General features: G+C 35.1%; 1 protein-coding gene and 1 long non-coding RNA gene across 11 annotated transcripts in view; one reads left to right on the top strand and one right to left on the bottom strand.

The window, feature by feature from the left end:
* The window catches only part of LOC143208951 (uncharacterized), a 31244-nt gene extending 26490 nt beyond the window's left edge, over window positions 1–4754 (top strand). The window contains exons 2-3 of one of the 2 annotated variants that reach the window (XR_013009014.1): window positions 1933–2605; window positions 3794–4754. This is a non-coding gene — a long non-coding RNA (uncharacterized LOC143208951). Of the gene's footprint in view, window positions 1–1932 lie in introns of both variants that reach the window. The other variant, XR_013009015.1, reaches the window with a different exon arrangement.
* Window positions 1–26976, bottom strand: part of LOC143208911 (potassium channel subfamily K member 6) — a 482405-nt gene that overhangs the window by 307379 nt on the left and 148050 nt on the right. For 6 of the 9 annotated variants that reach the window (XM_076423865.1, XM_076423904.1, XM_076423895.1 and 3 more), the window contains one exon: window positions 15018–15126. The exons of 2 other annotated variants lie outside the window; for them this stretch is intronic. The gene's annotated coding sequence lies outside the window, so the exon portion shown is untranslated. Of the gene's footprint in view, window positions 1–3208; window positions 3233–15017; window positions 15127–26976 lie in introns of those variants that run through there. One more of the 9 variants, XM_076423931.1, reaches the window with a different exon arrangement.

Here is a 26976-nt window from a genome sequence, read left to right on the forward strand (position 1 = left end):
TTTACCTCGTAGTAATGGCACCATTCACGTGTGTCTAAAGAAATATATAATTTAATCTAAATAAATAATTAATTTTAAATATTCTTGATGGGTGAAATTGATGTGCAAAAGGGTGAATTTCGTGTGCAAAACCTACAGTAGCAGAAATAATTGAGGTGCTCGAATTGAAACTAACACCCTGCATAATGAATGAGAGTTTGTGTGTTTATATTCCATAAAAAAGATTTAATTATAATGGATTGATCATACATATTTTTTTGTGTTTCATTTAACTGTCTGGTGCTAACCACGCCTTTCCCGTAGCTATCGTTGTTTTCGTTGTTATCGGTGTATCTATCCTTCACGTGGAAAACAATTCACTTTCGACGCGATACGTTTAACTGACGCGTAAAATCAATCTTTGAGGAAGACTGGAACTTTTATTCGTCTATCCGTCTCGGCAGGAGAGCTGTATTGTAGGCGAGGCGCGCTTGAGGCAGACGAGTGAAAAGAAAAATCCTCGGTCGGACGGCGCGCAGGGATCTTAAGGAATTCCGCGATGTCAGGAGGATTCCTGCGGGACCCCGGGAGTCACCCAATCCGCGGGAATATTCTCCCGATAAAATATTCTTAACTGGCCGCGCAGCCATGTTTGTGCAAAGGGCGGCGCCCCGATCTGAGAACGTCGGAACGTATCTCGTCTCCCCTTTCTACAGACAACCAGACCTTTATCTCTTCGTTTCTGCATTACGCGACACCCCAGCTGGAACGCCGTGGTTTGTAAGGGCACGCGCAAATTCTGAAAATCGAATTTCAAATCTGATTCCAACCGTTGCGTTTCTTCGATCCGAGCTCGCATGTCGTAATTTTTCTTTTTGGCTGGTCCAGACAAATTTACTTTGTTCTGCTTGCAGTGAAATCTGTATAAAATATATTTTCGTTTATTACGTTTTCATTCATGATCATGATTGAAATCATCATGTAAATAGATGTTTAAAACGGACATACTCTATGTGTATTGTTTTAGGCTGAACTCCGTCTCCGGAAACCAGAAAGTAACTTTTTTCATATAATCCCATAGATTTTATGTATCATTATATTAACCTCATCCGCATCCATTATGTCCAAAACTTGGTGACTTTTATTTTTATAATGCGAAACATATAATTGCAAAAACCTAAGATGTAAATGTTAACTCATCAATTCCAATGAAAAAAACATTGAAAAGTAACTGTTTGACTTGTTATTTAATCGTAGCGGAAAAAAATTCACGTAGAGTTGAATAGTATTGAGAGGAGCACATTCTGACATTGATAGTTTTTTTTTGGTAGGTTGATGCGTAGAGGACATATGAAGATCATTAACTTTTTTAAAAATGGAAACATATATACTGTTAACTATGTTGTGTATTACAAAGCACCGAAAAAGGTAGTTTAGAGAACGCTGGAAATGTGACACGTGTGTCAGCTGGCTCAATGAAGAATGATGGGGAATTCGTGCATGCGAATAATGCCGCGTAAGATGCGAGCGTGACTACCCTAAGGGCTGAAGCCTATATTCTTCTTTCGCAAGCTAGCTGGAATATTCGCGAAAGAATGTTGTTCGGGTAAAAGCTATAAATAGTGGACTTTCATGGCGAATTTATAAAATACAAAGTTTAATAACTTATAGCAGAGTGCATCCGGAAACAACGTTCGAAACATTTCTTTCGCCCGCTTTTCTGTTATCTCCGTAAATAAAAAATTAACAGAATAACTTATAAATGTATTATAAAAGCAGTGCATTTTTCATTCATAAATTTGTGAAACGCTCTGTATGTACATAAAAATGTGAGAACAGTGTAGTAGTGTATTTAAACATTTGTTTCACGAAAATATTTGATAATGATGCTTTTCACTTTGCGATTTTATGTTCTCCAGGTACACTAAATTATACATTGTTTCTTTATTACAGATTCATTGACATCAAACTTCGAAGAGAGAGATTTTTATGAGGAAATGCCGAAAATCCAGGTTTTAATGTTCGGAATTCACTGGTTCAAAAGTTACGAGCGTTTGAAGTTGAGGAATTTTAAGCGTTTTAGCAAGGAACGGGCGTCGCCCTGTGTACTCGGCATGTCTTGGTATGTAGCTTGCTACTGAATCTAATCCTTTTGGAAGATTACTGTGCGCGATGCATTTTGTTCTTTATTAAACACATTTTTTTTTTCTTTAACTTGTACTTGTACTTTCTGCAAGTTCATTCCCTCATGGAACTCAGTGCCAAGTATACTTATTCTTTTCTTAATCAAGGATACATTGTAATTTGTTATTGTTTCTTCTTCGAATAATTTCAGAATATCTTCGTTAAAAATCGTTAACGTTTTCAATTGGAAAAATTCATTCGATGATGCCTTGCAGTGTTCGCCGAATGAATTGAATTTTTTTATAAAAACTACTGCAATATTGTTTTAAGCAAAGCAGCTATTTATATAACGTATAAATATAGAATACCGAACGATCATACAAACAGGATGAGCACGAACGGACGTGAATGATCATAAACAATGATAAGTGGTGACGAATGAACGTGAATACACATAAACGAATGGGTCTACATTATATAATAGAGGAGTAGGATTCGGCTAGTAAGTTAATTTGTAATAGCATAACTATGTCAATAAAAGCGACATTTCTGATTTTGTCGGACATTTCTAACATCAATATTCCGTATCTGTGTCTCAATAGAAAATTGAAAATATTTCCAACTTTTGTCTAAGAAACTTTTTTGAATAGCCACTTGCGAAATTGTTCATTGTTTCATTTAGTCTGTCAAATAATATTACGTCTTAAAAATATAATGACAATTTTCTTTCGCGATGCAATGATGGGATAAAATGTTTAAAAGCTCGAACTAACACAATTTATAAATGGCTTATGTAGTGTAGAGCTACTATCAGTCACTGTGTGGTCAATATTTCACAGGAATATCGTCTACGTTGTCTTCTATACTTTTATCGTGTCATGCTACATACCCACTTTCTTTGAAAAATATTTTTGAAATATAAAAGGCTGAACAAGCAGTCTAAATCGATTTTCATGAAATATGGTATTATGCAAAATTCATAATTTTATATAAAGGGTAAAAGCATTCGCGTGCTTCAAAACGCTGGCAGTGTAAAAATTTCTGGAATATCGAACGTTACTATAACAGGGGGAAAATGTTTATTCTAAGAAACGATAAAACGTACGCTTTCAAGCCGAATGAAGCACGAAGAGAAAATAATTCATTCCCGAAATCCATTCAGTCATGGCATTGAAAAAGAAAGAGAACGATGCCAGTTTTCAGTCGAACTAAAACGTTCAAAGTGATAAGGAGACAATGAGCTAAGTTTCCATTCACTTAATGAATGCCATGCGATTAATGGAGGATGGAGGAATCATTATTTTTATGAATCTCAGCACACCTATTCAGTCCTCGGACAATTAATTATACACCGTGATATATCGAAAAAACTCTTTCTTTAGCAGTTCTCTAATTAATCTATGCGAGTCGGTAAGAACATATTACTCTGGTAAGCACTTTTCTTCACAGATAGTGTCAGGTTTGATCGAAAACATGCATCAACAAGAAAAATTCGGTTATAAAACTTAAATTTTTATTCATGGTCTTGTAATAAAATCAGCTTCCTTTAAATTATGCGTTACTAGTAGCTTCAATTAATTCATTAAAAAATATTCACAGAACTGTATTTAATATATAAATTAATGCTTGCTCGGAGTAGGCCAAGGGGATACTTTCAATTATTAATCGAGAAACACAATTTCTATTTCAGAATACCTGTTCGTTCAATCAACATCGTCAATTTCTACGTCTGAATTTCTAATTGGAATTTTTTATGCACTTTTCAAACGTTCCTCTTCTCAAAATTGATATTTTTGGGTTATAATTGGAATCCGATCGGAGGCCCCTGTGGAGCTCACTCGCGGATGGGGAGCATGGTATGTATTCGATAATAACAGAGGGAGAGTAACTGTATTCCCCTCAATTTCCCTGATCTGGCGTCACTGAACATACTGCATAGTGTCTCGAGCGTTTGCGACAAATGGTGCTAGCAGGTTTATCCATTGGCTGCCGCAGCATAAACGAGGTATAGCAGTATAGCAGTCAACTAATCATCTAATATAATTGTCTGTGCATCGGCTGTGACCGCAGTCAGCAGTATTGTTCTATTGTTAGAGCTTCTTGTTATAAATGCTTAGAATATAAGTCGTGTACATGGAAATTACAAACAGTCTATGTATGAATCCACAATTAATCAATAAAGACAATATAATAAAAAGCATATCTGCGAATATATTTATTGAACCATCAATTTTTCACGAACGTCCAATTTGTCGTTGAGTTACACTACTGAATTTCGTGCCACCTCCTTCGGCATCATATTCTCCTAACACTTTCTCAATTTTCGAGATTTCCGAAAGTTTTTGCCAATTTTCGACCGACTGACTTGTCGTTGAGTTGCACTATTGAATTTCGTGCCAACTCCTCCGATATCATTCTCTCCTAATACAAAACTCAATTTCCGAGGTTTTCGAAAATTTTCCGATATTTTTGGATTTGTACTAGAACATGCTAGTAAAGGAGGTATCTCGAAAATTCATTAGTGCAACACAATATCAAGCCAGACGCTCGAAAATTTTCGAAATTCAGTAGTGCAACTCAATATCAAGCCATACGGTTGAAAATTTTTCGAAAACCTCGAAAATCGAGTTTTGTATTAGGAGAATATGACACCTAAGGAGGTGGCACGAATTTCAGTAGTGCAACTCAACGATAAGCCAGACGCTCGAAAATTTTCTAAAACGAAGATTCTCCTAATACAAAACTTAATGTTTGACTAATGTGAAATATTTTTCTCTATTCAAAATTTTCGAAGATGTTGAACTTAGTTTACTATCGAATAGTAATGTACAGGGTGGGGCAAAAAGAACACACTAACTGTTGTAAGTAATAGTCTTTATTTTTCACCAAGAAAATTACAACATTAAACGTATATCGTGGTGAGTTGAGAAGAAGGTCCCTGGCAGGAATGCGGTAACGTAGGTACGAATGCTCGGCTGATTGGATCAGAGTGGAATGGGGACGCCTCTCTCCACACGCATTTTCGGCTCTGGCCGAAATATTGGCTGAAGCGGTCACACATAGTATGTAGCGTATGACGTCAGAGCGGTATAGGAGCATTAGAGGTGGAGACCGACGCACGTAGATAGTCTTCTCTTCTTATTTCTGTTTGGATTAGTGAAAAAAGAATATAAAAATAAAAAGATACAAACAAAAGATATAAATATTGTATTTGTTCAAACATTGACGATTCAGAAATGGAAATAAACATGTGTATCGATTAAATGTCTCCAAATTATTTTAAAGTGTGAGTGTTGTACCGTATTTGCAAAGTGATACTATAATTAATTAATTAAACAAGTTTCACGCTATTCTACAGCACTTGTAACATAAATGTGACATAGAAATTTAAAATAAATGTTTTAGAAGGAACGACTCGACAAATGCATTAAAAGTATGACGATTTTCGTAGCAATGATTCACTGAAATAGTTATAATCGACTATGTCTTTTGGCTATGCGCCAAAATTCGGGCATTTATGGACGCAAAATTGCAATGTATGAATGCATAATTGATCTACTAACTGATTATGTGCTCGATTATGCGGCAAAATTCAAATCTCACAACCATTACTATACTTGCGCGTGTGCAATGGTGTTAAATACCATTTAAACTTGTTGTGGTTCATGAAAAGGGGTAGAAAAACTTATCTGAACATAATCATGCAGCTTCATCCTGCCGTGTTGCAGTATATCATGCAGTATCAACTGATACGAAAACATAGTGCTAGGGCATTTCCTTATCCTTAGGGCATTTTATTGACTGGCTATTACAAAAGGAAGAAGACCATTTCCCACTTCGCTCCAACACCTGTGGTAAAAACATAGTAATACTTGCTTAAGTAAGTACTTTCAAACAAAACCGTTTAGTATTACATAGGTTTCAGGTTGAAACCTAGAATCATTCTATAGAATTCTAGTTGTATATAAACATTTGTATTTATCGAACCACCAATTTTTCCCAAACGTCCAATTTGTCGTTGAGTTATACTATTATAACTAGACTGCGGATCTTTATGCAAAATCAAAAATGTTTGCATTGATTGCAGGGCACAGGAGCCAAATAAAAATTGTATTCTTCTTTTAATTATCTTGTTAAGCTGAAACTAATACATTGATGCCCTTAACTATTTTTTAACACATGTCAACAGCTTTAAATTGTATGTACTCATTTTGGTCATAAATGCATAAAATCCGCAGTCTAATTATAACTATTATAACTCGTGAGTTATACTATACATTCGAAAATGAAGTTGTTACAATTTCATTCAGTTATAATTGTTATAGTATTTAGTTTAGTACTATTTATATTTCAAATGATAGGCTCTATTTGAGACTCGAAAGCAGAGAGGTGTGTCGTATAAAAGCATCGGAAAAGTTGAAATCGATCAGAGTCGCGCCACCATGCAATTAGCGGTACATTGCAAAAATTAACCGCTAGACGAGTCAGTGAAAACGATTGTAAAAGTGTGCGAGAAAGCTTTTGATCCCAGCTGGCCTGACAGCACGGAAGATTCGAAATTCCCTTGAGAATGAGAATCAGACCGAATCGAACAAGAGCTGGAGCTGGGGACTTCGTTCATTAGCGGCCAATTATTTTTGTTCGTTGAAATGGAAGGTTTTTCCAGATAGTGATCATGTGACGCTACGGTATTAAAGCTACTTGATATTTAGGTGACATGGAAGACAACTCATTTAATGGATTGCGATCAATAATTCTCTTGCGTAGAACGCGGAAAATATAAAGAACGCCTCAACATTACGATAGGACCTCGAGTAAGCGGATTCAGCGGGACCCACCGGATAATCGAGAACTGGGGAGACAAAATTCAAAACGCAATTTACATTTACAATAGATTTTTGATTTGATAATAAATGCAACTTCATGTATAATATATACATTGGCTGCTCTTTACTTTACCGGGCTCAAAATTTGTGCCTTTCTCCTACGAATTATGATGTATTTGGTATGTAATCCAGTAGATTTGTACCCGGCGCGGATGCAGATCGAAGTTTCGAATCTCTAGGATCAATAGTTGAGGAGCTATGGTCGCTTAAAGTTGAGCATATTTCCGGTTTTTTGACAGGTAAGGGCGGCGCCATATTGATTTGTAATGACGGTCGCACGCCGCGCCGTTTACTGAGTTGGTTGTTAGGATTAGGTCGAGGGGTGGGCAGGGGCGGCAAGGTAAGCGGCTCGCGGTCGTCACTACAAAAAACCGGAAATATGCTCAACTTTAAGCGACCATATCTCCTCAACTATTGATCCGAGAGGTTCGAAACTTCGATCTGCATCCGCGCCGGGTGCAAATCTACTGGATTACATACCAAATACATCATAATTCGTAGGAGAAAGGCACAAAATTTAGAGACCGGTAAACCTGTCAAAAATGCTCAACTTTAAACGACCATAGCTCCTCAACTATTGATCCTAGAGGATCGAAACTTCGATCTGCATCCGCGCCGGGTACAAATCTAATGGATTACATACCAAATACATCATAATTCGTAGGAGAAAGATACTAATTTTGAGTCCGGTACAGTAAAATTTACCCTGTACATTTACTATTTCTGTTGTTTTGTTAAATTAATAAGGGCTTTGTCCACGTTTCATTATCAACAAAGTTTCTTTTGCTGTGTCGTCAAAATTGTAACGCCACACAGTGGGCTTCACCGAGAAATTTTGTGCCATTTTACTATAAATCTTATACCATAAGAGATATCCGGATGAAATTCTCTCTCTCTCTCTCTCTCTCTCTCTCTCTCTCTCTCTCTCTCTCTCTCTCTCTCTCTCTCTCTCGCACTAAAATTCTTTAAAAAATTATTCCTATATATTGATAATTACCGTAAGAAGATCAGAGTAAAATCAGAGGAAAGAACTTATTTGCACACCTAATATCAACGGGTACATTCTTGGAGCAAAATTCACTCGTTTACAAATCGTCATTATTTTGCAATAATTCTCAGACCGCAGATGAATATCAGAACGAATGATTTTAATTTTATTTTAAATATTTTCAACATTAGCGGTTTTTATGCTTCACTTTTCTAATTGTAAAAGGATGATAAGTACCGTATCGCGGAATTATTAACGTGTGATACCTATCACATTTTAAACCAGAGGATTTTGTTAAAATTTTCGGGTTCAATGTGATCCGCGTTAAAAGTGGCTGAGGTTAACGATCTTTCTACCGCTCCATCAAAAGCTGATGTAGATTTTTAAACGCGAATCGTTGAATACTTTCAGCGATGAACAAAATTGATTATGTCATCAAATATTGAAGCTTTTGAAGGTGGAAAATATTTTGCCCGAATATGAAAATTCTTGTTTACGAAAAAATGCACAATAAATTGTAAATTGTTCACGCCAATTTGCGCAATAATTGTAGTAGCAATTGTAGACATTTTTCCATACCGCGTTTGCCGAATGTATGAAAAATTTCATTCTGGAGAAGCCGAAATCGTTACAATTTTTATTAAATACGCTTCGGAGCGTACACGCACGTAGATATTTCAATTTGAAAATGATTGTTGAAACGTTCAATATATTGATAATAAGTAATTTTTCAATAATGATTAATATCGTCGTTCATTGAAAAATTTCGATACCTCTTCATAAAATTGTTGTACGTGTTCACTAATTTTCTTACCGGAAGTACAAAAGTTAATCTTAAAGTTAATACGTTTATTTACTTTGAAAACTCAAAGTAAAATAAGGTAAAAATGATAGGCAGAAAATTTTTTTCGAAATTTCTGTTACGGCACCGCCCAGAATTGTTCCAAATATTAAATAAAATATGTGTAAACTTTGAGCTCCCATGGATAACGGGAAAACGTGTCCTACGGTCCTTAAACATTAAAATAATTAATTATAAAATCGTTTTTCTCGAATATCTTCCAAATTATCTACCACAGCGAAAAATATGTCAGACAAAATCTATACATTATACATCTGAGCAGGCTGCGTTTTTTATGTCGTATTACTTTTTCTCGTAAAACAAACGGTTTTCAAAAATGTCGGATCAAAATCTAAAAATTTCATGTTTATGCTTCATGTTTCATGCTCATATTTATTTAACGGTTCATTTTTTTGGGTTTGTCGAAACGCAGTTCTCCTTATAAGACCTTGAGCCTTAATAAAATAGAAAAAATACACATTTCTCGCTGTGTGATATTTATTAATAAAAGATAATGATATTTTTCGTAAATAGTTTAGAGGATATTCGACAGAAACGATTTTATAAGAATTAAATTAATTATTTCAATGTTTTGTTGGGGCACGTTTTCACGTTACCCTAGAGTGCTCAAACTTTACACAGATTTTTTATAATTATTTGGGACAACACTGTGGGATGCCGTAAAAGAAATTCAAGGGTCGAAAATAAGAGCCAAACTATACACACATGTAATATTAAAAATATTATAATAAATAAGTGAAAGATAAATAAGTAAGGGAACCGGTACACCAACCAAGTGGAAACAAGTTTAAAAATTAATTTAGAGCTCTGAAATGACGTTTGCAATTAAAAGTAAGTAATTATATATCAAGGGGTTAATTTTGATTTGCCTGCTGTCTCGTGCACATTCGTTATATTAAACGGAAAATCAACGACCTAGCAAGCTTAAGAATACATTTGTCTGAAATAATGTTATATTAAACCTTCGTTAATTTAATTAATAAATTCGTTGTATATATATCGTACAAACGCTACGAGATATAATCTGCGACGGTGAAAAAAGGAAATACATTTCGCAAATGAAATATCGAGCAGACCGAAGTGCAGCAGAATCTGTAAATACCCGACAGAGATACACAACCGCGGTAAAAAGAACATTACAATTGGTTGGAAACGTTGTATCAGCTGGCAACTGATTCGTTTTCTATCAATTAATTTCAGAATTTCGCATTCATCACGGTGCGTTCGCCGATAAATTTCATCGCAGTCGGATTACGTTACCGTAAAAACCGGAACATACTTTTACGGCTACGTGAACAGTATAATTTACATTGCAACATACTTTTTCCAAATTGCGAGCAACGTCTACCCTTATCAACGTTACTTAAAATCAGAATATTAAGCAAGGATAATTCCTCGTATTTTATTTTAATCCCTCCCTGGGAAAATTTTAAATAAACTTCAGAAGTATGTTTTATTACTTTCCAATAGCGCAAAAGAACATCATCAATTAATCCCGGTCTTTATAACGTTTTCGCAGGCAATACCCTTTTCTAACATTCGTGGCTGATGTAATTCAATAGGTTGTAATTGAATTTGGTTGAGAATTTTTCTATATTTCTAATTTGGACAATTTATTATATTTTTAGTTCGGGTAAGTTTTTGGATTTTTCATTTAGTCGAAGACAGAGGTTTTTAGTGAAATTTGTAACATCAGTCATTGGTAGACTGCAAATCATTATGCAAAATAAAATTCCTTTAATGATTTCAATGAGATGAATTTAATAAATAGATATTATTAAATTCTTTTAATCTTTTCATTATTTTAAAATTCTCATTTTTGTCAGAAATGCATAAATTCCGCGGTCTAGTTATTAGTTAGGTGTATGCGTATCAGATCGATTTTTAATTGCATTTTTCTCGAAAACGAATGCAGCACCGCGATTTCGATATTTTTGATTTTCGTCTCGCTTTGTGCCGCACTATTTACCTACCTTTATTTAGACCACGAATTTTAGTTGCATACAGAGAATAACATAAAATGCAATAAGTTATATATACAGGGTGTCTCAGCTGAAGGAGGCCACCTAAATACCTTCCTTGTTGTTAATGGCACAAAAAAAATATTTATGGCATAATTTAAATGGTATCGAAGGAGGAATATCATAGAAGAACAATTTTTTTGGCCGGTTATTTTTTCATAGTTTTTTCAAGGTCATCGTTATTTTTTTATAGGGAAAACTAATTTTTTGTATTCCATCTTATAGCGGCTGAAAAAATACATTTGAATATGATTAATATAAGATGGAATAAAAAAAAAGTATTCCCGGTAACGATGACCTTGAAAAAACTATGAAAAAATAACCGGACGAAAGAAATTGTTCTTCTATGATATTCCTCCTTGGATACCATTTAAATTATGCCATAAATATTTTTTTGTGCCATTAAAAATAAAGGAGATATTTAGGTGGCCTCCTTCAGTTGAGACACCCTGTATATAAATAAATGTATATATTTATTAGGATAATTATCAGTAGACTGTAGATCTTTATGTATTTATAGCGAAATTGAGATTTTTAAAATTGAAGATGTAAGTATATGTATATGATTTCTCCTCTATTCAAATCATTCAGGGAAGAAATAACATTCAATTTAGTTTCTATTCATTGCAATCGATGCAGACGATTTTTATTTTGCCTAAAGATCCGCAGTCTAATCACCAGTATATATATAGGAATAATATTTTAATGAATTTTTATGAATATTTCATCCGGATATCTCTTATTCATTATTAGCTATTTGCATTAGATTCAATAAAATCAACGTTGATCTCAAAGAAGTAGGTTTGAAATATTCATTTAAAATACGAACGTCACAAATTTGATTTCAAAAAGCACTGTTTCAAAAAGAACCGACTAAAAAGTTCTGGAACTCTCCCCCAGTGAAAAGTGCATATCATTCTGGCAACACCAGTTCAATGTTCAACATTTTTATTTCCTCGACTTTACATACCAAAAGAACGTCGATCAAAAATCGATCTAGATTATGCCACGGGGGCGGAAAAATCGCCCGGTTCGCGACAGAATCCGAGCGGTATTCAGCGCGTTGAAAAATCCTCGACACAAAGTCGACCGATTGCTTCCGCTCGCGTGCAGTTCATTGATCAAACTATTCGGCAGTTAAAGGGCCTGAAGTATTCGAGTGATACATTCCATAAGTTTGGCGTGCGGGTGTGAAGTGAGGATCTCCTTCCGCTGATCGGTGGTCGGGATGAAAATCGAATAAATCAATGGGGAATGAACGGGTTCTATGGTCGTGGTTAGCGTTCCCGCGAGCTAGATCGTAAATCTATGTTCTCGGCAGGGGTCAGCCCGGTAAAAGTGATCTAGACCGCATAAAGCGATCCGGTGTTTATTTAATAACGATGGCTCGGGGCCCGTAGAGCTGGGAACGCGGTTGATGAATCTTGTCGCGACAGACGAGCGGAATCGGAATGTCGATTTGCTTGGTTGACTACCCGGTAGTGTTTATTCGTCGCGGTGACGTTGCCTAGCGCTGGGGAAAATGCAGAGTTATTACATCCCGACGGAGAAAGGGGGTTGCGCCTGGCTTTTCAAGGCGACCGGGGCCCGGCAAACCTAGGCCGGACATAAAACGGAGCAGCGAAAACACACCCGGTTGACGAATGCGATTTGCTGCGAGAAACGACGCTCCCGTTCCCGGCGAAATTACGCCACTGACTACAACCCCTTGAGAGCCAGCCGCAGCATCGATCCTCCCGAGAGGGCGCCGCGCCACGCCGCGTAATGCATCGGCAGGCTCCGTCGACCGTGCGCTCTCTCCTTCACTTATGTACACGGTTTATATTTGCGATTTCTATTTTATTTTCCGCTACCGCTCATCGTCCTTCAATTTTGTTAAACAGGGATACAGAATCAGCAGGTGAAGGGAAGAATCACGAATTAGTCGCGTGACATTGTGACATATACCAGTGTCGCCAGATCGAGGAAATCGAGGAAAATACAGTTTACCCCCTCTCTGATAACCAGACCAGTCTACGGCACGGGCACCGTGGTCTACGGTCTTAGTGGGGGACGTTGGAGGATGCTCATGGTAGTAGAATGAGATAGTAGAAGGGGAAAAGGAGGAGAGGAAAAAACTACCCGTTTCGGTAGCTTCTGGCGACGCTGACATATACATAGAATAGCATCGCAGAAGGGGAAGGTAGAATGGGAACACAAGTCTTGATCTGCGACTCTACAACGATGTATACTCTACTGATTTGGACCGTCCGAAACTGCTTCGTAGCTACGCGAGTGAGGAATCGAGAAAGTAGGGGAAATTGAGGCTAGTTAACCCTTCAACTTGACATATTTATATGTATGTAGCGATACCTTATTATGGGGGACATCGAAGGCAGATAGCCCGGCGCTATTTCACTCTAGATCTGGCATTAGAGAGCGTCGAGGATTGAGAAGGGCCTCTTAACACTAAACCTACCAATCATCAAAAGTGACTGATGTATATAGTATTATATATAAAAATAACAAGATTAAAATTTATATTTTGTGCGATTTTTACTATAATATATACTGGAGTTAAAAAATATGTTCAATAAATTCCCATGAAAACACCTTTACAATTTTAATAATTGTCAAATAGAAAATCTAAAATGGGTCATTTGGTCGTGGTAGGTTTAGGGTTAAGAATCTGATCACGGAGTGGAGAAAAACAGAAAAGCTTTCTGATTGCCATGTTTTTCAGATTGATAGTGCAACCGACAATTATCAACGGCCTAGAAAATGCAATAATCACACTATCTTCAACGACAATTGACACATTGTAGACCACTCGTCGGCAAGTTTATGGGTCTTTAATCCTCTCAGTACGGAACAGGGCGTCTAAAGAGCACTCTTGGTGGCCGGACCTAAATAAAAGGTAACCGTTAAGCTCTGTGTACCAACGTTATTCTATATTTAATGGTCGTGTAAGGTAAGGCTAGATTATATACAATAAATATTTACTACTATGTTGTTGAAGAGTTATTAACGAAAAACACGGACCAATCAGAACGCGGCTACAGTGCAGCAGCTCCCGTGGCATTGGCCGAGTTAGACTTCGTCCGCTGAAACCGCGCTCCGATTGGTCCATGTGTTTCGTTAATAACTCTTGAACAAAACCGCGGGGAACATATTTCCCGAAAGGAAAAAGTTACTTCAAGTGACCTTGGGAGTCGCCTATCTCAAGGACATACAACATTTTTGGGACACCCTGTATATGCAGAAAATTAAGTGTACAGAAGCTATATGGACAAGAGAATCTGAAAAATGATTTTATGCAAAATTGTATTCAACTACGCAAATTTATATATGGTTTATTTGATACGATATAAATATGCAAAACACCAGGAGATTGAAAATAGTTTTGAATAGCCAATTTCACATAAATTTTATTACACTAAGCTGTTATTTACTATCAGATAAAATTCAACATATTTTCCAAAACTTCTAATGAATGTAACAATTTTACTATTTAGTGAGAGGAAAATTTTTTGCAATACGTATTTGTTGTTGACTGTACCGTTTAGTTCATTATCGAACTTCTCCGAGCCTCGATACCATCGAATAAATCTTGCACAGTTTATGACAAATTTGCGAATTAAATGTTAAATTTCGCATTTTTCCATTAGTCGAATAATAAAATGGACCCGAAAAATTACAACTGAATAAATTATTACATTTTCTCCAATTTGTGTAACATTTCTATCAATTATCGTATGAATAATTATTTCACTCTCGATTTTTTAACGCACGCAGAATTACCCTATAAAAGATTTCCCAAGCCCAGAGTTCGCCTATTTTAACATTGTTCTTTCAAATGCGAATAAGCTTTGAAACGTAAATTTTTAAATATGAAACGAATTTTCCTCGGAGCGTTCTTGAGGCGTACATTAAAAGCATTTTATCTCATTACGGTGAATAGGACGGTACGAAAAATCCATTACCTCGCTGCCATGCGATCGAAAATAAATCACTGAGTAACATCACCAGCTAAATCCACCATAAAATCCAGTGGGTATTAACAAATCAGGAAAGTACTTCCTCGGCCTTCCCTTTTTCACTCGGCGAGCTTAAGAGAATTTAGGAACCGACCGATGTCATTCTGTGTTCGTACCGACGGTTAACTATACGTTACTAACCTTCCACGACAGGGTGCTTTCTTCCTTTGGAACATCCACAGTGTTTCAGTGTGCGTTGATGTGCTCCTTCAACAGCTTCCGTTGGTCCACCACTTCGAATCACTGAATCCTGTTCAACGAGCATTCAATTAATGCTAAGAATAATAAAACCACAACGGGAATTAAACTAATACATAATATGTGATTTTTATGCATCGCAAAACATTTCTGTACCGATTTGCAAGAGAAACAACGACCCAATAACAATTTATTTCTTCATTTCTTTTTTAAATAATAATATTCATGAGTTAAGCACAATACATTATATGGATGCCTTTAATTTATAAATGCATAAAATCCACAGTCGAGCTTCCATTATAATTTTATGGAGGATCCGGATGAAAAATGTATTTTCTCATGGAGTTCCACAAGTACGTTATTTATTCTCTCAATTTGGTGCTCATATATTTGTTATACGATTTATGTAAGTTTTAGGGAACAAGAGTACTAACGACATTATACTACGTTATTATATTAATTGACATAATTGAATTGAAAAGCAATTTTAAAAAACGTTTTAATATTATAAACGAAAATTTTCGTAGCAAATGCGTGAACAACTCGCAGAAGTTAAATGAAACGAAAAATTCAACACGTAAACGTTTATCCAGTAAAAAATTTCGATCAGGTTTGAAAACTAAAAACTTTATTTTGCAAGACTACTACCAACATTTTTTCACCACATATTTCCGTTCCGAAGTTCGTGTTTTAAAATGTACTTTCCGAGTGCGAGGAAAAAGAAAAATAAAAGAAAAATGAGAAATATTCGCGGGTTGATCATGGTGCTACACGCAGGGTTAGGATTTGAACGTAAAGCTTTTTCTTTTCTTCGTTATGCGCTTTCGCTAGGTTCCCTTCCTCGTTCGTGTCGCAATAAATCTAACCAAAAAATGCGGGAATGTGCCGAAACCTTAACTTCATTACAGCGGTGCGCTTTAATTTTAGCGGTCAGCGTCCGAGCAAAAGAAAGGACGCTGATGGCAGTCGAGAAAGACGGTCGAAATACGAGCGCCGCGGTAACGAGTGTTGTTACGAACAAACTATCCACCCGTCTGAACAGAAAAAGATAGGAAATTCGAATTGCCGACTAACTCCGGTCCACTCTTTTCACACCGGAACAGAGAATTTTTTTGCTGCACGTGTTCTTAAATAAGGTCTGCGCCTTACAAACTAACTTTTAGACCTTGAATTTCGGTAACCACGCGTTTACGTATGGTAGAACACTGGACAGACAGCATTCAAATTAAATTATAGAATTGTATTTCATCTACGAATGTACTAGGTGTTTCAAAATTATATGTCGCGATCACTGTAGTGTGTTTCTGCGCCTCCAGATAGGTGGAGATTTGTTTACAAAAATGGACCGCAAAATTGACGTTAACATTAAATCCCGAGGTCAAAATTGTTTTTTATCTGGATCCTTTTTTTTGATACCCTCAATCTTTCCCTTAAAAAAAGACTTTAAAGATTCGCCAACTATGTTATTAACGCTTTACCAACCTGCAATTTTTTAATAGCATTTTAAAAATAAAAGATCAATAATTGAGAATTTCTCAATAAATTGTTTAAAAGCGACAACAATATCGTTTATAATTTAACTAATATTTACAATCAATATAGTGTAATACCTACTTCTGAAATTATTATTTAAAAGAAAATTATTCAGCTTCTTTTACATACAGTTCAGAAAATAAAATGTCAATTAATACCTTGCACACGGAGCTATCTTAACCGAGAAAAATGAAATAAGTTTGTCCTATATTTGCTCATGTGTGTACAATCATCCCCTCCACGTTTATACCATCTTGAATCACCCTTTAGACATACGAAATAAAATAGTTTGCGAAAATTTAAAATTCTTTTCTAAGAAAACGGTTCGCATGAGACACACGGATTCTGTGAGACTTTTCTTCATTGCTATCAGTACTATCAGTACTATACGATGAGATAAAAAAACATTTTGACCTTGGGATTCAATGTTAAGGTCAATTTTGCGGCACACTTTTGTAACAGATCTTTATCGATCCAGAGGTGCAGAATCACGCTTTTAGTGGTCACGAATTTTGAAACACTCTGTACAGATGACGTTTAAACATTTATTTGCACTATTTTTTCCCACCAAATTTTAATAGATCTGCTTGGAACATAGCCTATCACACTTTTTTAAGAAAACGTTCTCACATTATAATTTTATATGCGGAAACATAAGAAGAGTTGTTAAAAGTGAAATTTTTAGGTTGACTGAAATTTATAAAATACAAAAATTTGTCTATATAACGACTACATATTTTGTTCGTCAATATTAGAATTTGATAAATGTTGCTAAGTACTTAAACTGATATTCTGAACATTTTATTTATTTTATTAATACGTGTAACCACGTGTTCCGCTCATTATCATTAAAGAATGATAATGCAGCTAGTTCGTGAAATATTTTAAAAGATATTATATTGTTAAATCGAAGATTTGTAACAAAATTTCACGTCAGGGAGAATATTTTACGATCGTTTAATATTTAAATGAGAGCTTAAACATCGTAAGGCACGGAAAATTCATTTTCTTTCATAAATCTCAATTTCTTTTTTTTCGTAGAGGTCAAGAATTAACTTAGAAGTTCAAAAAAAATCGAAATAAAGTTTTACGAGGGCAACGTTAAAAAAAAGCATATCACAGGAGAGAAGATGAATGGAGACAAAGCGTAAAGTGCTGAACAACTAAAATTTTCTTCTATAATCCAGAATTTTATGGTGCTTCTCTCCTCACCGCCATCCGTCCCCATACTCCACCCGCGAACACGTAAAACGCGTAAAACGTATTCATTATTTTCTAAGGTAAAATATTCTGAAATTTTGATCCCGGATTGTTAGTCTGGTTTATTGTGATATTAATCCTTCTGGTCGAGAAGTGATACTTTCAATAAAACATTCGGAACAAAAGTGCAATTTTCTTGACCTAAATTCTTATATAAAAATTCTGACTAAAAGGAAGCTGTATTTAAATTATTAATTAAAAATAACTATCACAAAATATTATGTCTAATTTTAACCATATTGTTATTCTGTTTTCGTTTTGTTCATAAATTTCGTTGGATTCCAAAAAGCTTCAACAAAGGAATAAAACCAAGAACACCCATTCTCCTGTTGGTTTTCTGATAGAAGATTGTTATCTGCAGCCACTTTGTGTATGCTCTTTATTTAGAACACTGTTATGCATACCTAAATTGTTTTTATTTCCTGCAACAAAGGATAATCTGATGAGACGACCAAAAAGATGGCACACTGTGTATGAATATAAATGAAGTATGCAGCAGGTACCTGTTTCCTTTGAGGTTTCGTTTCTTTGACGCGCTTCAGCCGCGCATGCTATTAAATACAAATAGATGGCTTGTCTGATCATTGCTTGCTCTTTCTACTGCCAGAGAGCATCAATAATAGCGTAAATTATTTGCCATCGTATTATCTAACTTTTTATTAAATATGTCAGCATGTACCACCAGTGTTGCACCTGAATGGAGAGTGTTAAGGGTTTACTTGTATCCTTGTAACACATGAATAAGGGGAACCGAAACTACATTTTTAATTAAAGCATAGCAATAGAAACACACAAAAATTAATTTCCCTCGGTTTTAATGACAAAGAATATATTACGCCCCCACTTCTAATAAAAAAGTTCCATTATTTTTGGACATTTTGTAGTCGTAAATAACAGAAAATCTGCATCTTCGGGCACCGTGCATCCGGTATACGTAGATCGTATTACACAGACGGTACGCGGTGGCTGGTTCGCGTGCAAGCATGAATGTACTTTACATACTTTTGCCATAGTAACTGTAGCAGGAATACGCACCGTGACAGGAGAAACAAAATAGCTGTACATTGTAGGATAACCTTCATAATAGTTTTCCGCCAAAAACCGACCACTTTTAATTCTCCAGATTGCACTAGGGAATGAATGATTTCACAAGAACATTTTTAATTAAATTGTTAATTAAGACGTGGCCCTCGCACCGACACGGGAATTAATTTTTATGTATGCGCTACGTTCCGTTAAAAATATTTCTCTTTCAAAGTGACTGCCTCTTTATATTCCTGTTTTCTCTGTCGGTCGGTCGGCCCAAGCTATACACAGGTCGCCCGCGAAGAAATGACTGACGAAAAATATTTTTCTGTCCGGCTTTTGGACGTTGGAAACACTAACAATCCAGGCCTGTAACGCGGCAAGCGAAAATGCCGCATGCCTTGAGGACCGACGTTCGTAAATTATATTCTGGAATGTCATTACACGTGCAAACATTCCAATAAAAGAGTAGCCTTTGAGTACACGGCAAAAAGTATCCGTTGTTAGCCGACGGATCGCGTTCGCACAGCCTCGAGAGAATTACCGACATATTATTATAAAATAATGAATGGAAAGTATTACGTGTAACAGGGTGTTACAACACTCCGCGCTTTGACACGTTACGTGGACGGTGACTACGCACCAATTAAAAGCGTATTCTGTATCAAAGTTCTTCGTGATGAAACACCAAAAATGGTAGATTCCCGTTTCAAAACTTTTAACCAGGAAGTACAGTTTTCTGTGGTCCTTCGCGAATTTCAAAATTGTACAAGGTTCTCCAAACTTAGATTTTATACATTTACAACAACGATGAGTAATTAGTAGACTGCGGATTTTATACATTTATGACAAAAATGAATACGTACAATATAAAGCAGGGGACATTCAAAAGATTTAAGGATATCAGTGTATTGGTTCCAGCTCGGTAAGATGATTTTAAGAAATAAGAAGTTTCTATTTGGCAAGAATTGTGGTTGCCAAGAAAAACACCGCATATCATAATTTCAAAAAATTCAGTTTATGCATTAATTGAGATTTATAGTATAGGATTTACGTCTTTATCAGAAAACAAGTCATGAAAATAAAATCGAAAGGCTTAAAAACATAATGCAATTGAAACGGTATCCTATGGCAAAGCATTAGTGACTAAAACTTTAAAGGGAAATTATGTGACATGCGGCGTTCTTTCCTGACAACCACAGATATATTTAAACAATTTTTATTTTACATAAAGATCCGCAATCTAGTAATTAGTAGAGATGTGCGGGACGGGCCGGGAATTCCCGAAAATATTCGGGAATCCCGTGGATGTGTTCGGAATCTCTTAAAATGCTGGGATTCGAAAACGTGTCTTGTTTTCTTGAATATGACCATAGTGTTTGATTTATCCAAATAAAACATAAAGTTTTATTTTACTTGATAATTTATAACTAGACAGCGGATGTTTATGCACATGCTTATTTTTATAGAAAGTATAACTCTGAACAACATTTTCCATTAAAGTGTCTAGTGGTCGGCTGACCAGTTTCATTTTTTGTTAGAATTCTAAAATTAAAATAAAATTAACGTACATAGAGTGAAATTATTGTATTAATTTGTTTATAGATGTACCACTTAAAACGGACTTTCTCCTAAAAGAAACAATTGCAAAAGAATTTTTTTCTAGGACACTTAACAGTTTTTTATCCCAAGTTATCTATGTCTACCCCATAAACCCAGACACCATAACACGCGAGCGTGTGCAGTTGCCAGCTGGTTTCATGCGGACAAAATACACGCGCGACCGAGAAATATGCTCAACTCCGGTAAATTTTTTCGTGTCTTACGAATAACTTCAGAGCATGCAGTGAATTCTAATTATGCAGGTAAATCATGGAAAATAGCCTCTCGGAAAAATACTCCAGAGTAGCATGTAAATTAAATAAGAGCGGCTTTTAATTACCGCGGACACCTTAATCGTGAATTTTTCACTTTCCAGAGAAATACTTCAACGAACGAACAGGAAAACTCTAAGGGATTATTATTCTACCGCCATTGATCATGTCGTTTTTTTTAATAAGAGATACAGTATCCTCGCAGTTTCGAGTCAAATAATGTTGAATCCTGATCGTTTAAGGCGGTATACTCGTTTCCAGGATTTCAAGGGCGCGGGATTCGCGTTCTCATTTCACGATAATACAAACACGGGATTTCTCACTAGTCAAAAACGCTATAAAAGTTCGATCTAGGGCGCTATCTCCCTCAAAAGTCATATTTTTTCATTTACGAGGTGGAATTTGCATTATTCGGCAGCATGAAGCTATGAAAATAGCTAGCGGTTGTATGCTACCAAATAATGCAAATTACGCTGCCGAATAATGCAAATTACGCCTCGTAAACGAAAAACTACGACTTTTGAGGGAGATAGCGTCCAAGATAGATCTTTTATCTAGCATTTTTGACGTATTATCGAGAAATGAGAGAGAAAAGGAGTCTAATCCAGGAAAATAAAGGAAACTAATCACACAATGTATGGTGTATAATATCTAATATAAAACGGAACCGGAGGTACAAATAGTCAAGCAAATTGCTCGCATCATAATTGCTTCTCTCTAATAACGAAATTCAAAATATTCGTCATACTGTTTGGCACTTAAATCAAATTGATCGCGTACATACATAATTCAAAGCGTACAATGCTGGTTAGAAAGTTGCGAAGACGTAAGATTCAATAACCATTGAAATTGCTGAATCAAAAAGTTGCAAGCGCTTAATAAAGGAAGAGAAAATATCGTAGAATTTTATTGGGCACTTGAAACATTCGGCGAGATTAAGTAGTGTGTGCTAACAATTTCCTCCTTCCCCGCGCCGGGTCGACTGCCAATACGCTTGTACAGGGTTAATGCCTATATCTTCTACGGAAACGTGACTTGGTTTTCTCTATGCAATTCTTCTGCAACACAACTTTTATCTCGCGAAACTACGACGCACTTCTTCGTGTTTAATGAATCACTATAAACTCTCGTTCCCGACGCTATAGCAAGATGTTCGACATAAAAATGCTTGCCTTGTTTTCCGCAATCGCGCCTTAAATGATTCTTTCTGCCTAGCGTTGAAAACTTTACCATTAACACTTTGGTTATTCAAGTTTTGCACTCCAAATTCACCCATTTGCAAATCAAATTCCACTTTTGACAGAGAAAGTACTTTTAAGTGAGTTTTTGTAAACAAATCAAATCAAATGTAAATTTATCGTTAAGAAATTCAAAATTTTATTTATTGCAAAGGTCTACATCAAATACTTATTCACAAGTAATTACCAATTCATTAAGTTTATAATGTATGAAAGCTGTGTGTGTAGATATGTATTATATTCATTGTAGCCATTTTCTGATTAACACATTTTAGAAATTACATACATATTTATTAAATACATATGTACTTACTATTTATTGGAGCGTATTGAGAGTATCGAGTCTTATGTTTACCTCGCAGTAATGACACCGTTCACGTGTGTCTAAATAAATATATAATTTAATCTGAATAAATAGATAATTAATTTTAAATATTCTTAATGGGTGAAATTGATTTGAAAAAAGTTGAATCTGATTTATAAAAGGGAGTAATAGATTTACAAAAAGGTGAAATTGATTTGCATAAGGTTGAATTTGACTTGCAAGAGGGTGAATTTGGAGTGCAAAAGATTTCAACAATAAATTTGTCATTATCTATAATAACAATATTCGCTTATTTAACCTCCCAGATTTGATAATTTGAAGCGATGTATTTACTTATTCGTAAAATATGAAAAAAAATAATTTTCAATATCCTTTAATGTATACAACTATACGAATCGTGAAATTGATAAAAAATGCTACAATGTTCAAACTTTTTATCGCGAAAAAATTAACGGCATATTTCTCTTGAATTATAGTTTATCAATACTTTCTGAACCACAAATTAAAATTTGTATGCACTAAACATAGGTCGATACACCAAATTATTAAATAAACCGGTATGTGATGAAATTATTTAGTCTGGCAATATGTGAGAAAATGTGTTGATGTTCAAACGTTCCAATGGAATTTTTTTCTTTTGTAACCAATAATATAATTAAGCATTGAAGTAAACGCACACATATAATAAGGAAAATGTTGTATTCTCTTCCGTGAAATTGATAAGGATATAAAGAGGTTCCAAATATTAGGTCGGAAAGAAAGTTCTTACGGTTTTGCATTTGAATTTAATAATAATTAAAAACCGCAAGAACCTTCTTTCCGACCTAATATTATAGTGTTAAAGAAAATGATGTATAATAAATCTCTTATTTATAAACTATAAACCTAAAATGTGTATCGAATATTTAACACCGTTCAAACGTTCCAATGGAAGAATTTAGAAACGAAAGGATATTGTCACCGTAATTGATCGTTGTAAAATGCCGTTTTACGTTTAATTGCAACATAATTAGTGTTCAGTCACGTTTAACATAGGTCTCGTCAGAGACAATGGTCGGCCCGTCACATGATCGACGTGTATTGGCCCATTGTATCTCATTCAGTAACGCTTTGCTAGTATGTACATAATAAACCTGAACACAAAGCTTCTATTTACTGTCGCCACCTACTTTCATATAGCAATCAAGGAAGTGTGTATCTATATTGGAAGGTTTGACACATTTATGAAAGACAAAAGCAGGGTTAGATTTTCGAACATTTTATACGATGATGCTCCAATTAACATTACGGTTTTTGTTAGAAACAAATGCCCCTCGTTTAACCTTTAACACAAATTTGTTTATCAGCACTAGACACAATATTCTCTCTTTAATCAAAACGACTGTACTCAGAGAGTCAAGCAATAGTGTTCCCACAAGAACCTAACTTGCAGTCGTTGGACACGTTGATGCCAGTGTTGGGCAATCAATAAATTTATTTAAATAAAAATTTAAATAAAAAGTTATTTATTATTTGAGCAAGTCTAAATGAATTATTTAAAATAATAAAGTTAATTTTATTTACAAATACAATTTCAATTATTATTTGTATTGACGAATTAATTAAATTGTATTTTTTATAGGCAGCTAGGTCCTCCGGACGGGCCACACCACTGGTGATATATCTGAAAAGGTTGCTATAGCAGACAAAAAACGCGCACGTATTCATTGTACATACATATACACAAAATACAAGAGTAAAAGAAGACCAAAAATTATTTATTTGATTTCCACCTCAATCCAAATAATAAATAATCTTTTATTTGCAAATAAGAAATAATAATTTATTTAAATAAAAAGTTTAGTTATTATTTCCAATTAAAATCAAACGTTTATTTATTATTTAATTATTTACCATTTAAAATAAAATTTGCTCAACAGTGGTTGACGCCAACCTTTCAACATAACATTTTTAGTGTGGTTTTGCTTTAAAACGTTGCTTTTAAAATGTGAATGTAGTCAGTCGAAATAATGTACATTATATCCCATTAATTTATTCAGCGTGTTACAAAACCTTTCATTAGAATAAAAGTCAATAATTACCACTTATACTTTTAACAAATGCAAGATTTATATTATGGATAGTTTCTGCTGCTCTACGGCCGGATACAAACTCGTAAAAATATTTTATGAATTTGCTTTCATACGTTAATACTGAAGAACAACTGAACGCAAAGAACAAAAGTATAGCTCGTAAATAATAGGTTTACGCTTTCAAATGATACATTGCATAATAAACATACATTGAAAACGAGTGGTATACAAACACCATAAATATTGCAGTTTGACGGTTCATCGTTTAAAATTGCTTCTTGCAACGTGAACTACAAAGCATTGTTTTTATTTAAATGTTTGAATAATTAACCAATAAGTCTTGTTAAATCAGGTTGCAGCTTCTAATCAAAACAACATAATTATAGTGAAATGCGGGCCACTGCTCTATTGTGTTCTATCGTGGCAGCATTCTATAAGCCATTTGAAGCAGGATGCTACCCATTTCTGGTGTATAACAAAAGGGAGCTTAAAGTTTAATCGCGTTGCTCATAGAGCACTGTCTAATATGCTGTAGAACCAAAATTAATGTCGCTTGATTAATTGTACTTACTGCGACGACAGAAACCAATTTCAGATATTCGTTGTGCTTAAGACGGTGTTTAAGAAAGCATTACGATTTAATTATTATTTATTGAATAATAATTTCTTCCACCCGGGAACAACGATTTCTAAATGATGGATCATATATGTATTTGAAAGAATCTTAAAAAATCTAAAGCACGCGAACCTGTTGGATCTTTTAGGTCGATTTTCTCGAAAACGAAATGTCAAACGAAAAAGTTTTATGCTTTTTTTCGACTGCTTTTTTTATATAGAATCATCCCCAGCGTGGCCCAACGTGGCGGCGTCCTTACTCGTTAAAAACGCTGAAAATCGCTGAACTATAACCACTCGTTACTTTTATACGAGTGGATTCCTAACATTAAAACTTGGATTTATGGCACTTTCTCGCCAAAATCTACAGGATTACATTTTAAAAAGCCCAACATTTCTGGGTCCCCAAGGTGAAGTTTAACCGAAACTTTTTACTTTGCATAAAAATCTGGGGTCTATTTTGAAAGTGTATTCTGAAAATATTTACTTAATTGCAACGGATAGTTTACTTGAAATTGCTTCCAAATTATACACAAAACTTTATAAATCTTGTAACTTATAACTTCAGGTATACTTAGAATGATTTTTTTTATAAAATCTGCAGTTCTTTCAAATGAGTAATAAGTCAAATGAATAATAATTTTTATTAAACCATTTTGCAGATGTCATTGCACCTTGCTACAGTAAAGAAAATAAGTGCGAATGAAATGTGGCCAGTTTTCAACGATAAATTCAGGCGAACAGGAAATACAGTTTTGCACTTCGAATATTATAATTTTGTTCGGAAGCTTCAGGGAAGTCGGGAGTCAGGTGCATCTGTATACATGCATATTACATTGCACAGGACCAAACTGGCACGAAATGCGAGACAATCGTCTTCTCCCTGTATTATATTTGCGGTCAGATACAATTCCATTACTTAGCGCGGGCCATATCGTTGCATTTGCAAGAGCTCCGTGATTAGCTGCGCAACGCAATCCTAACGCTTCATGAATTTCATATCAATGATGTTACTTTATGAGGCAGATTGGCCTTAAACACTATCCCCACTAAACGTACAACTATATTTTTCGATTGTACCAACGATCCCAATCACTAATTTTCATTTTACAAAAAGCTCGATAATTATGCTAACGATTATGAATCAAAATTTTTTCAAGTTCAGCCTGTTCAAGTTCAGCCTCGTAAATTATATTATTTTATTACTACAAAATAAGTAGTATTTAAAATGATCGAATTTAATTGAAATATCATCAGAATATGTACAATTCAATTGAAATAATAAAAACGTATAAATTCAACAGCTTTAATTAACGAGAAAACCACAGAAGGCACAGAATTATCTAAAAATTCAATCATTCCGCTTCAATGGTCAAGCTACCTTTGTAATTTTTGAACTTTTCATTCTGTTCTAACTCAAACAAGTGCCGCACTGCCCAGAATAAATTACCAAGTGGCCAAGTTTTTTGGATTTTTCAAGCGTTCCCGCTGTTACACATTAAGGCAGAAGAAAAATAGAAAGTCAAATAAAAAGAAAAATTCACTAAATATTAATATATTCGCGTGCAGAAGTTCGTAGGTAATATTCGTGTTTTCAGTTTACACAAGGAAAAATTCTAAAAAATTCGATGTTAAAGTACGACGTTTCGCAAAATGAAAGGAATAAAATTTCTACTTTTAATTAATATAATTAATTATTACGAATATTATATTTTCTTCTAACTCATTTCGTAAAACTTACGAATACATGGATGGACCTCTGACCGAAAACATGATCTGCCTAATAGTGGGTGTCAAGTATAATTCCAGCAAGAGAGTCTCTTGTGAAGGAACGGAATCGACATACACAACAGCTGATGACTGCGGTGTGTCTCTTCTTCCGGTCGGCATGTCAATGGAAGTGGTTTATTGTTCTCCTGGTGAATAGAGCCTAGGCTTGCGAAGGCACCCAGTCCCGAA

This window comes from Lasioglossum baleicum, chromosome 1, assembly GCF_051020765.1.
Source record: "Lasioglossum baleicum chromosome 1, iyLasBale1, whole genome shotgun sequence".
Lineage (NCBI taxonomy): Eukaryota > Metazoa > Arthropoda > Insecta > Hymenoptera > Halictidae > Lasioglossum > Lasioglossum baleicum.